A 12,690-nucleotide genomic window follows, 5' to 3' on the forward strand; every position below is an offset into this window, starting at 1 on the left:
CCTTAGTGGAAATCTTCCCAGAACTTTTTCTATACATTCTTAAAAAAAACAAAAAAGGGACAATATAACTATACATAATTTTTTATAAGTTGTTTTCTTCCCTTAGCAATATATTCTGAAATTTTTTTCATTTCATTTCATGCATTTCTACAACATCGTTCATCTTTGTATGGATATACAATTACCTATATAATCAATCCCCTAATTTTAGACATTTTTTTAAATGTTTTATTTATTTATTTTTGAGAGAGAGAGAGAGAGAGAGAGAGAGAGAGAGAGCAGGGGAGGGGCAGAGAGAGAGGGAGACAGAGAACCCCAAGCAGGCTCTGTGCTGTCAGCACAGAGTGGGATGTAGGGCTCAAACTCATGAACCATAAGACCATGACCTGAGACAAAATCAAGACTTGGGCACTTAACTGACTGAGCCACCCAAGCACTCTTAGACATTTCTAACTATTTGAGATTCCAAGTAAGACTTTGATTCTAACACATGATGCTACAAATCAGCAGAAATTCCCTAAAAGAAGAATTGCCTTTTCAAAGGACATGAACATTTAAAAGATGCTTTGATATATTTTCTAAATTGCCTGTTAACAAAATTGTACCAATTTACAAATCTCACTCTTAGTGCACATACTATCACTTTAAGACAGGCTCCATAAGAGAAGATGTGATAAACTCATGTATTTTCTTTGGGGTAGAAAAGGAAAACAATTCAAGCTGAGAAAAGTCTTAAATATTCACTTTTAGTATGTCCTTTTTTTTTTTTTTTTTTAATCTGTGAACAACTAAATACAATGCAAATTGAGTTGCTTTCATTGGGATTAGAGTAGGCAGCTCACAGTAATCAGGGCCAGGCAGGCAGATGGATTTCTTCAGGGTTGGGGATCTTGAAACATTAAAAGATGGATAAAAATAGAAGAAATAGGAAAAAGGAAAATCCTACTCAAGGAGAGGCAAAGCAATCAATACGTATTTTTGCTGTTGATCTTAGAAAACTGCTCTTATCAATATATTTTTTACAAAAGAACAAAGGGGCTTCGGGGAGGTCTGCCTCCACCTTAATCTTGGACTTCTCAGCTTCCAAAACTGTGAGAAATAAATGCTTGTTATTTAAGATACCCAGTCTATGGTATTTTTGGACTGGACTAAGCAGCCTGAATGGACTAAGACACCAGCTATCTTTTACATGGAGGCAAATACAATCCTAACTTACATAAATGATGAAATATAAAATTCCTAAGGGTGGGTGTTGCAAGATTTTAAACGAAACTGAGGCAAACCCTGTTAGATAGAGTCAGAAAGAATCCGAAAGCACAGGAAATGCTGGTTTGGTGTGCTAATGATAGAGCAGTGGGCAATGCTAATTAACCCAGGGAGAATGTGCATAGTGAAGAAAAGGGCCAACATCTTGAAGGGGGTAAGGGCCAGGGAAGAAAGGCCAGAGGAGGACAAAAGGAAGGAATGGCTAGATACCCAGGGGGAAACCAGCAGTTGGGTCACTGGCCTGAGAAGGGAAGAAACAAGGAGAACACACGTACTGTTAACATATTTGAAGGTTTTATGAAAAAGAGCTTAAACTTACTTTATGTAACAAGTATTTATATAACACAAGAGGTAAGACAAAATCCAGTGGGTAAAGGGGTAGGTGGGGAAATCTTCTAATTCAACATGGAGCAGTATTTAGTGTTCTTATCTATTCAGGATGTCTTTGCCTTCTCACTTTCTTCTGTTAATAACCCGGTGCTTGGTTATAGCAGTGGGCAATAATATTATTCCATCCCTGTGGACACAATGACTGGTTCAGGGATAGGCATATGACCCCAGCCAGAACAATCAGAATCCTTGTCCAAACATATTCTAACTGGACTGGTCTTCTTTTCTTCTCGTTTGGTCACTGAATTCTTTGGCTGTGGGCCCAGAGATGTTTGAGGGCATACTCCCTGCTGGGGATGGAGAGTCTATCTGCAAGAACAGACCTTCAGCACAAGCTTTTCTAACATGAATTAGTTATGAGGTGATTGATTAATCAGAGAACATGATCTTTGACTACTGTTGTTATAACCTCTTTTAGAACTAGCAAGCAGAGCAGGAAAAACATTGTTGGAAACAATACCAGCTGCAATGTCTGAGTGATTTCGTATTTGGCTTATCAAAGCAGTAGGATGTAAAGTTGATAAGAATGTGTACAGATTGTGCTAATGATAACAACGGTGGAGGTAGTAAAATAAAATAAAGGTCACTTCTGTTGAGTAAAAGAGCCATGTATAATATGGAAATAAAAGATAATTATAAACCTAGAAAGCCTTAGATTCATACAGGATTAGTATTGTTGATGGAAAGTATTGGAATAAAAGAATATAGGTCACTAAATGCTATGTTTGTCAGTAGGAAAAGAAAGAATCCTATAGGAAACTGAAGAGGTAGGGAAAAGTTTTATTTAAATTCAAATCTATCAGATTACCCGTATGAAATGCCATTTTTAAGTCAAAAATGTCACATAACAGCCATTCCAAATGATTTTTCCCAAATATATAGACTCTGTCTTTTGCTATGTCAAATAAGAACAAAGTACTTTCTGACATGTTAAACGGCTAATTACAGTTTAATTTTAAAGTGCCTGTTTAATTTCCCAGGAACATTATCTTTCATTGCAATTAGTGAGATTTCAGAAAGCTTCGGGGAGAGGTGTTTACAATGGGTGTCAAAGACTGCCTGACTTGGTGATGGAGATGGTATAGAAATATATCTCAGACCAAAGACAGTAGCATAAGTAAAAGAATGGATAGAACTCTGAGTCCACTATGCTTGCAACTTTTGTGTAAGAAAGGAAACAAAGTACATATTATTTACTTGTACATATATTTAAGGTTTCTGCACCCTCACAAGAAACTAGTATCAGTGGTTGACCATTTGGAGTCGGGTATGGAATCTGAGTGGAGGGGGAACAGGAGAGGGGGGAAGACTTGGTACTGGGGACTGGAGAGAGAATTTGGTGGACAGCAGGACTAGGGTAATGTTAGATCACACAAAGCTTAAATTCTTTATGACAGGGTTTGTATTTGTATTTTAGCTTCCAGATAATGGAGAACCGCTACAGAATTTTAAACAGAAGACTGATAAGATAAAATCTTCACAAAAGGGGTAAGAATTTGCTCTGTAACACCTGAAAGGCAAGAAATGTTGTTGGGCTCCAAAATCAAATCAAAGTTGCTTCATCCCCTATTTGCCAGAATTGGCAAAAACCCAGTTTCATTGGAGATGGAGAGCTCTTCCCCACCAACTCTCATCATGTTAGTTCTGGGAGCTTGTGGATATCCTAAAGAGAAATCTGTCAGCCTGTACTTGAATTTTGCTGTTTCTTCCTTCCCTGGAACAGGATCAGTTACATAATTTGCAAGACCCAGTGCAAAATGAAAATGCAGAGCCCCTTGTTTTCACATATTAATTATTCTATCATTTTATGTTTTATTAGGGTTTGTGTTTTTAAACATATGTGTTTTGTCCAATATGGTGACTTTTTTTTAAAGACAAGAGATGAGATAGAAGAGAACAGTTCTGCACCTGGATCTGTGGACCCTTCTGATAAAGTTAATGATGAAGTGTTTCAATCTTTTGAGACACCTCATTGCACTCAGAGACAAGGGGGTCTGGTCTTCTAAGCTGCTCTATTCTTTTGTGCATTGTCTGTGCTAAACAACTTACACATTAAGCAATGTCTCCCCCCAAACTGCAAAGACACTTAACTCCAAATTACAGTCATCTGACAAGTGTTTTAAATGGTACTGAAATCTCAAAACTGAGTAAAGCTCTTGTTTAAAACAAACAAACAAACAAACAATCATAATCAGTGAAAAGGTTCAGGAAGCAAATTATTTAGTAGCATTTATTTAGTGTCCAGAAAGGAAAAGGCACCCAGTTGGTGAGAACCTAGTAACATCAGTGTGTAAAAGTAGAGTGAGTAAAATATTAGGATAAGCTGCTGGTTCCTCTTCAGCAGCCCAGTGAGTCAACATACTGATTACATGACATGTAACATTATGTCATGTATATATACATGACATGTAACATTATGTCAAAGAAGTTTTGTGCAATAAGTTGAACAAATATTGCTTTTGTATGGAGGTTAATGAGTCAGCAGATTTTACCATTAGACGTCTTATCATAATATTTGTTAAGATTTGTAAAAATAGTGAATACTGACAACTTTTTTTTTTCTTTTCTGCTGCAAAAAGAGCAGTCCAAACAAGTTAAGACCAAGATAACATTTAGTGCTTAGTCTTCATATTTGGAATCAAAAGATCTGGCCTGGAGGAGCTGTGTAGGCATCTGGACTGACAGGGCTCACCAGTGGTTGGTTCCAGGAGAGGCGAAAATCTGATTTTGATCACAACACACAGTTTTCTTCACGGAGAGGTGCTGGTATTGAAGCCTGCTAATGAAGAAATTTTGAAAGTCTGCATGATGTGACAAAAATGGTCAACTTTATTAAAGAAAGAACAATTCACCTGAGAAAAATTTTTTATACTGTGTGAACACCTAGATAAAGGGCACATAAATCTGCTACAGGCAGAAATCTGCTGGCTTAGTGGAGGAAGAATTCTCAACAGGAGTTTTGGGCGAAAAAAATGAATCACAAAGGCTCAGAGGAAATATTTTGACTACAACTGACCAGATTCTTGGATTTAAAAGAAATGGAATCTTTTGTCAAATTATGCTGCAAAAGGAAATCTTGACATGTTTCCCCTATTGATTGGATTTGGAAGTGAGAAGGGCCTCTGCATCTTTCACATCTTCTTGAACACCACCTGGGAGAACCACAGAACCACAGCCTTGGTATGTTCCCTCCCTTGTCAACACAAGGGAGTGACTTAAATTACACTCACCGAATCTTCTGCCTGAAAATGTGACTTTGAGAAAAGGACTTTGTGAGCTGCAGGCTGATAAGTATACTCAAGATGAGATTTACTGATCTACCTCTAGACAAGTTCTGGATTTCTGTGCAAAAGTGGGATCCTGTTATTCAGGGGGAAACAACGGGCATTTTGTTGAAGTATTAAACTTTTTGAAATATGTAAATAAGCTTTTTTCTTATTTAACTAGCATCAGAAATTGTCTATTTCAGTTAAAAATGAAATCTTTGTGTTGAACCAACGAAAGAACAAACACAGGTTTCAACAAAAAGGTAAATTTCATTCTTCAGTGTTAGTTTCAAAAAGAATACTTTCAATGCGTTTATGTAGTCTGATAAAAGAGATAAAGAAGTAATACATGTCTATAATTTTGCAATTTTGCAATGGGAGCCTGATCATATCAGTGAGTAAGGAAATGCTTTTTTATACTGTTTTGAATAAAACTGTCTTAGGCCATACTTTTATTCATATTGCTTGGTTTGTAGTTTTATCTATAACTTTTCTGTAGCGTTTCTTTTCAACATTGTCAGTAAATTTCACATTGTAAATAACGTTAATTAAAATCAATTTACAGCCTTTGTGTAAATTAAATCTACTCCCCTTACCTTTAAAAAAATTAAATTTCATTTTGTCTTAAGCCAGTTATTTAACAAAAATGTATTATATTTGTTTTGTGAGTTTTAAATATTTATGACACAGCAATAAGATAAATGTCAAGAAAGATAAGCTAATCTTAACTATCTGATTCTTTTTCAAGAACAGATGATTAAAAAGATATGTTAATTTTAAATAAAGAAAATAACTACTCTTACATATATCATATACCACATTCCAACCTCATTAGAATCTCATTTAGTTAGAATTTGCGTTAAGAATTTCAGATCTACAAAGACAAGGTAAAAAAGAAATCAAGTAGGTATTATGAGTTAATACCTTTTATCAGGAGGAAGAGTCACACAAAAATGGAAGGCTAATTAGTTAGCCAAAATAAACAGATCCACAAAAATACATATATTTGCTCAGAACATTGGATATTATTATTGATTGTTATATCTATAATTTACTAGCCACGCTAATGTACTATGATCTGTAGGTAAAATAATTAACAAAATTTTTTTGAATGTTTATTTATTTTTGAGAGAGAGACAGAGCATGAGCAGGGGAGGGGCAGAGAGAGAGGGAGACACAGAATCCAAAGCAGGCTCCAGGCTCTGAGCTGTCAGCACAGAGCCCAACTCAGGACTATGAGATCTATGATCTATTTCAAATCCTCTATCTCCATCTCTCTGCGCACCTCCCCCCCCCCCCACTTGCTCTCTCTGTCTCAAAAATAAATGATTAAAAATACATAAAAAAAAATAAAGAAGATGTGGTATACACACACACACAAACACACGTATACACACACACCACACACATACACACAATGGAGTACTACTTGGTGATCAAAAAGAATGAAATCTTGACATTTGCAACATGTATGGAACGAGAGGTATTCTGCTAAGTGAAATAAGTCAGTCAGAGAAAGACAAATATCGTATGATTTCACTCATATGTGGAATTTAAGAAACAAAACTGATGAACACAAGGGAAGGGAAGCAAAAATAAGATAAAAACAGAGAGGGAGGCAAACCATAAAAGATCCTTAGAGACAGAGAACAAACTGAGGGTTGTTCAAGGGGAGATGGGTAGGGGGATGGGCTACATGGATGATGAGCAATAAGGAGTGCACTGTATGTTAACTAACTTGAAACTAAATAAATGAATTTTAAAAATATATATTCCATGATCATTTCTGGACTTTCTCCTGAAGAGAATTCTTTTCAAGATAATTTTTACTATTTACTATTTCCTATTTTTACTGTTTCCTCACGTAAATTGGTACTCTAAAATAATGTAATTTTAAAATTACATAGAATTTTTGGTAAAATTTAGCTTCTTTAAGATAATTGGGTAGTTTTTATAAAAGATTAATGGACTTGAGTTTTTGGCCAACATGGAGCAATGCGAAGTGGATTTATCCTCCCACCTGAAACAACAACAGAATCAGACAAAATATTTGAAACAATAGTTTTCAACACTGCACCTAGGGCAGTGAAGGAAGGTGATCCCTGGGAGGTAAGAAACAAATGAGATAGGCACTATAATTGTTAGTGACTTGGATCTAGGATACATAAATATTCTCAAAACTATTAAAAATTTTAAAAATCTGACAATCTGTCATAGAAATGGGCAAAACAAGATGGTTCGTCACTAAAGATCCACAGATGGCAAATAAGCATATGAAGAGATGTTTAAAATCATTAGCTATTAGGGAAATGCAAATTAAAAACCAAAGTGAGACACTGCTATACCCCAATTAGAATGTCTTAAATTTAGAAGACTGTCCATATCAAGCATTGGCAAGGATATGAATAGAAGGATGTGGAGATAGGAATAAAAAGTGGTACAACCATTTTGAAAAACAGTTTGACACTTTCTTAAAATTTAAGCATAACCTTACCATATTCACCATAAACTTACCATCCGTTTTATTTCTAGATATTTACCTAAGAGAAATTAAAGTATATGTCCATACAGTAACTTGTGCACAAATATTCATATTGGCTTTATTCATAAAAGTGTCAAACTAGAAATGACCCAAATGTGCACCAGTGGGTGAGTGAATAAACAAATTGTGGTATATCCATGTAATGCAATACTACTGAGAAAAAAAAAAAAAAGGATGACTATTCATATATGCTATAACATAGATGAACCTTAAAATAATTATGCTGAGTAAGAGGCCAGGCACAAAAGAGTACATACTATGTAATTTTATCTACATAAAACTCTAGAATATGCAAAGAAATTTAGAATTACAAAAAGTACATCATGTAGATGGGTAGAAGACAGGGCAGTACAGGAAAGAGATTATCAAGGGGCACAAGGAACCTGGGGGTGATGACTGTGCTCACTGCGGATTGTGGCAATGGTTTCATGGGTATATACCTATGTCAAAACTTATCAAGGTGTACACTTTACATATGTGTAGTTTATTATAACTATACGTCAAAGCTAATTAAAAATTTCATTTTTATATTCTGTATTTCCTCTCTGAAGAGAATCTTTTTAAAAATAATGTTTTACCAGTTTCTTTATGGTTGGGTACTTAAAAAAATTATTTGAAATTATATGAAGTCATTTATACATTGAGGCTCTTTATGCTTATGTGTAGTTTTTATAAAAGATTCATTTGCATCTTTTCATTTGAAAAAATTTACAGATTTTATATCAGTTACATGTTATTCATTATATTGTTCAAATCTACTCTATCTTTATTAACTTCATTATCATAATCTTTTGAAAATGCAGATTTCATATATTTAATTACAATTATGGTTGTGTTTATTGTCTCATTTATGTTGGATTATTCTCTCATATTTGCTTGACTAGTGATGGAGAGTGATGGGAATCTCTCTTTGAGGATTATTCTTGGAGACAACTTAAATTTTACCTCTAAATTTTGTTTTTGCTTCAGAAAATTTTCTTCAACTTCCTTAAATTGTGAATTTTGCTGACTTTCCATTACTTTATTGTATACCACTATGTCTTGCCAACTAGAGCTTAGATGCATAGAACCACATCATTAAATTTTTTTTTTTTAATTCAGAACCACATCATATCAGAAAGAGATCTCAGATACCATGATTTTCCAACCTCCTTAATTTATAGATGAGGGAACAAAGTCACAGAGAAGTAAATGTCTTACCTAAAGCCAAACAATTGAGAGAACTGGGCTGGAACCCCAAACTTTTGATTCCCTGTTCTTTGCCCTTTGAAATCATCATCTTCTTCATTTTTCTACAATGGATTGTCCATTTCTTTTTAATGGCTCTCTGCTTAATCTTTCCATGATTTGTGACTGATGTTTTAATTTTTTTCCCTTTATTATTTGCTATGTTGCTGCAGTATAAAATTAAGGAAACCTCATTTAGGTATACATGGGTGAAAGTTCCCCCTTCAGGGCTTCCTGACTCCATTATAAATGAAGTTTCCTTACACAAAACAAAAAGGCGATCTAGTTAATGGATTAACCTAGTTAAGATATTTGTAAATGATATATCCAACAAGGGGTTAATATCAAAAATATGTAAAGAAGTTATAGGGGCACCTGGGTGGCTCAGTTGGTTAAGCGTCCAACTTCGGCTCAGGTCATGATCCTGCGGTTTGTGAGTTCAAGCCCCGTGTCGGGTTCTGTGCTGACAGCTCAGAGCCTGGAGCCTGTTTCAGATTGTGTCTCTCTCTCTCTCTGACCCTCCCCCATTCATGCTCTGTCTCTCTCTCTGCCTCAAAAATAAATAAACATTAAAAAAAAGGAAGTTATATAACTCAACACCAACACCAAAACCCCCCAAACAATCTGATTAAAAAATGGACAAAGGACCTGAATAGACATTACTTCAAAGAAGACATACAGATGATTATATACAAAACAACATACGCGTGACACAATAAAAGATGCTCAACATCACTAATCATTATGGAAATGCAAATCAAAACAACAATGAGATATCACTTCACATCTGTCAGAATGACTAGTATCAAAAAGACAAGAAATAACAAGTGTTGGTGAGGATGTGGAGAATAAGGAACTCTTGTGCACCATTTGTGGGAATGTAAATTGGTGTGACCATTGTGGAAAACAGTAGGAAGGATCCTCAAAAAATTAAAAATACAAATACTATATGATCCAGTAATTCTACCATTTGGGTATCTACCCCCTAAAATGAAAATACTAATTCAAGGGGTGCCCACTGGCTCAATTGGAAGAGCATACAACTCTTGATCTCAGGGTAATGAGTTCAAGCCCCACATTGGGTGTAGAGATTACTTAAATAAGTAAAACTTAAAAAAATTTTTTTAAACCTACTAATTCAAAAGAATGTATGCACCCATATGATTATTGCAGCATTATTGACAACAGCCAAGGTATGGAAGCAGCCCAAGTGTCCATTGAGAGATGAACAGATAAAGAAGATGTGGAATATATATACAATGGAATATTACTCAGCCATAAAAATTAATGAGATTTTGCCACTTGTGACAACATGGATAGATCTAGAGTGTATTATACTAAGCGAAATAAGTCAGAGAAAGTCAAATTCCATATGATTTCACTTATATGTGGATCTAAAAAACAAAACAAATGAACAAACAAACAGAAACACTCATTTAAAAATGCAGAGAACAAACTGATGGTTGCCAGAAGGAAAGTAGGCAGAGGGGTGGCTGAGATAGATAAAGGGGATTAAGAGGTACAATTTATAATTTATAAAATAAATAAGTCACAGAGATGAAAAGTACTGTATAGGGAGTATAGTTAATAATATTGTAATAATGTATAGTGACAGATGGTAACTACACTTGTCATGGTGAGCACTGAGTAATGTATAGAATTGGTGAATCAATGTTACATACCTGAAACTAATATAACATTGTATGCTAATTATACCTCAATTTAAAAAAAGATGAGAAATCAATTGACATGATAATGAAACACAGGATACATTCTGATTAAGTATAATTAACATTCATGTAAAATAAAATGTGCTCACTTGTTTGCACATTTGTATGTATATACTTAAAAGAATCCTCTGTTTTTCAGATGCTGAGCCAGAACCACCCAGGTAAGCCACTCTTGGATTTCTGAACCTCAGAAACTATGTGAGATAATTAATGTTTGCTGTTTTAAGCTGCTAAATTTTGGGATAATTTGCTATGTAGCGATAGAAAACTAATACAGCAACGCTATCATGACATTTCCTCTCAACTCATTCTGGGTCCAGAGAGCTGGATATTGAGACAGGAAGACCAGCCCAGGAAGAGTTTTCATTCTTGGGAGTTGTTGAATCAATGCTTTATCACTTCTCCTATAGTATGTTGAGTCATGGATTTTAGGCACTCCATTAATTCTTTATTTTTAATTTATTATTATGACTATTTTATTTTTAGGCACTTCATTAATTCTAAAGGGAAAACTAGGACTCAGATCACAGCAAGAACATGGGGTGTCTGAGAGAGAGCCCTTTTCTCTTGTGTAAGTAAAGGGCAATGTGTTAAGAAATTAAGCAGTTGCACTGTCTTAAACTCTCATCAGATATTTAAAATGTAATTTGTCAAATTGCTGATTATGCATTAGTCATAAAATTAAAAATTTCATTTCCAACAAATGAAATTTATAAGATTATGGTTAATATTAATGGTAATTAATATAAAAGGAAACACCTATAACTTTTTTGGGAAATATTTTATTCTTTAAGTAATCTCTACACCCAATGTGGGGCTCGAACTTACAACCCTGAGATCGAGAGTCACATGCTCCACTGACTGAGGTAGTCAGGCACTCCTAGAACTTTTTGTAATAGTCAATACCTTAAATATTATAATTTTTGTATTATAAACAGAATTTTAATTCAGTAGTACTATACTATTTAAACACTTATGCTAAGTTGGGAGAGGTGCAGGAAAGAGAAAATTAAAGAGAAACCTACAATTTAGACATAGAGTATGATGAAACCAGCTATTTTTCTCCTCTCCCCCCTCCCCTCCCCCTGCCAACGAGTACTGTCACTTTAAATTTAATAAGAAGTGAAGTACTGAAACAAGACACACACACACACACACACACACACACACACACACACACTGTAATTTGCCAGGGGAAACTGGTAAGAGTTGTTAAACTGACAACTTAGGTCAGCAAATAAAAATTGCCAAACTGGCTCCCTCCCTGAGATGGTCATGAGAGTGGGTAAAATCAAGATAGATTTTCCTAAGTGGCTTAGTATTATCTTCTGTTTGGAGGAAAATATACAAGCAGTTTTGGCTGCTGACTATAAAATAGTGTTTCGTGTATTTTGTGTGGAGAAATGGCCAGAGAGCAAAGTAAGAGAGAGAATAGAAAATTATGTGAGTAGCTGCCCAGGGAGGGGTGAAAAAACCTGTGACTCTTAGTGCAATTTAGTTCAAAAGCACATAGATGTTTTACTTCTGAGCCTCAGGAGTAGCTGCACAAAACTCTTGCCAGAAGAAGTAGCAAACTTGACAAACTGCCTGCAAAATGACTTAGTTTAAGTAAATATTCAGGGAAATTTGAAAATTAAAGGGATTTAGAAATAATTAAGAAATCATGAGGGGGGAGCCTGGGTGACTCAGCTGGTTAAGTTTCTGACTTCAACTCAGGTCACGATCTTGCAGTTCATGAGTTTGAGCCCCACATTGGGCTCTGTGCTGACAGCTCAGAGCCTGGACCTGCTTCAGATTCTGTGTCTCTTCTCTCTCTGCCCCCTTCCCCGCTGGCACTCTGTCTTTCTGTCTCTCTCTCTCTCAAAGATGAATAAACGTTAAAAAGAAAACCATGAGGAAAGAAATCCACATATATCATAGAATACAAACATACAGGTGTACAGGCAAATGCACACACACATATTTTTTAGTAGGATGTGCTAAAGGTATATACACCTTTTACTGTAATTGCAAGTTGTTTTAGTTTGCTTAGGTACTATGATTTGAAATTCTAAGTTTAATATAAAGTCATGCAGAAACCCACCATTTAATTCATGAAAAACACATTCTTCTGCTCCTGTACCCTTCAATCTCAAGAATATGCAGCACTATTTACCACCACTTGGCAGCATTGTACAGCATCTGTAGGAATATCTGGACTTCATAATCCATTAATCTCTAAAATTGCAAAACAAATATCCTGAGGCTATAGCTTTATGATAGAACTCAC

General features: G+C 35.2%; 1 long non-coding RNA gene across 3 annotated transcripts in view; it reads right to left on the minus strand.

The window, feature by feature from the left end:
• Positions 1 to 3,886: 3,886 nt before the first annotated feature.
• LOC107179648 overlaps positions 3,887 to 12,690 on the minus strand; it is a 29,314-nt gene continuing 20,510 nt past the window's right edge. For 2 of the 3 annotated variants that reach the window (XR_006215869.1, XR_006215868.1), the window contains one exon: positions 3,887 to 4,435. This is a non-coding gene — a long non-coding RNA (uncharacterized LOC107179648). The remainder of the gene's footprint in view (positions 4,436 to 12,690) is intronic. The other variant, XR_006215870.1, reaches the window with a different exon arrangement.

The sequence above is a fragment of the Panthera tigris genome, chromosome A3 (genome assembly GCF_018350195.1).
Source record: "Panthera tigris isolate Pti1 chromosome A3, P.tigris_Pti1_mat1.1, whole genome shotgun sequence".
In the NCBI taxonomy this organism is placed as follows: domain Eukaryota; kingdom Metazoa; phylum Chordata; class Mammalia; order Carnivora; family Felidae; genus Panthera; species Panthera tigris.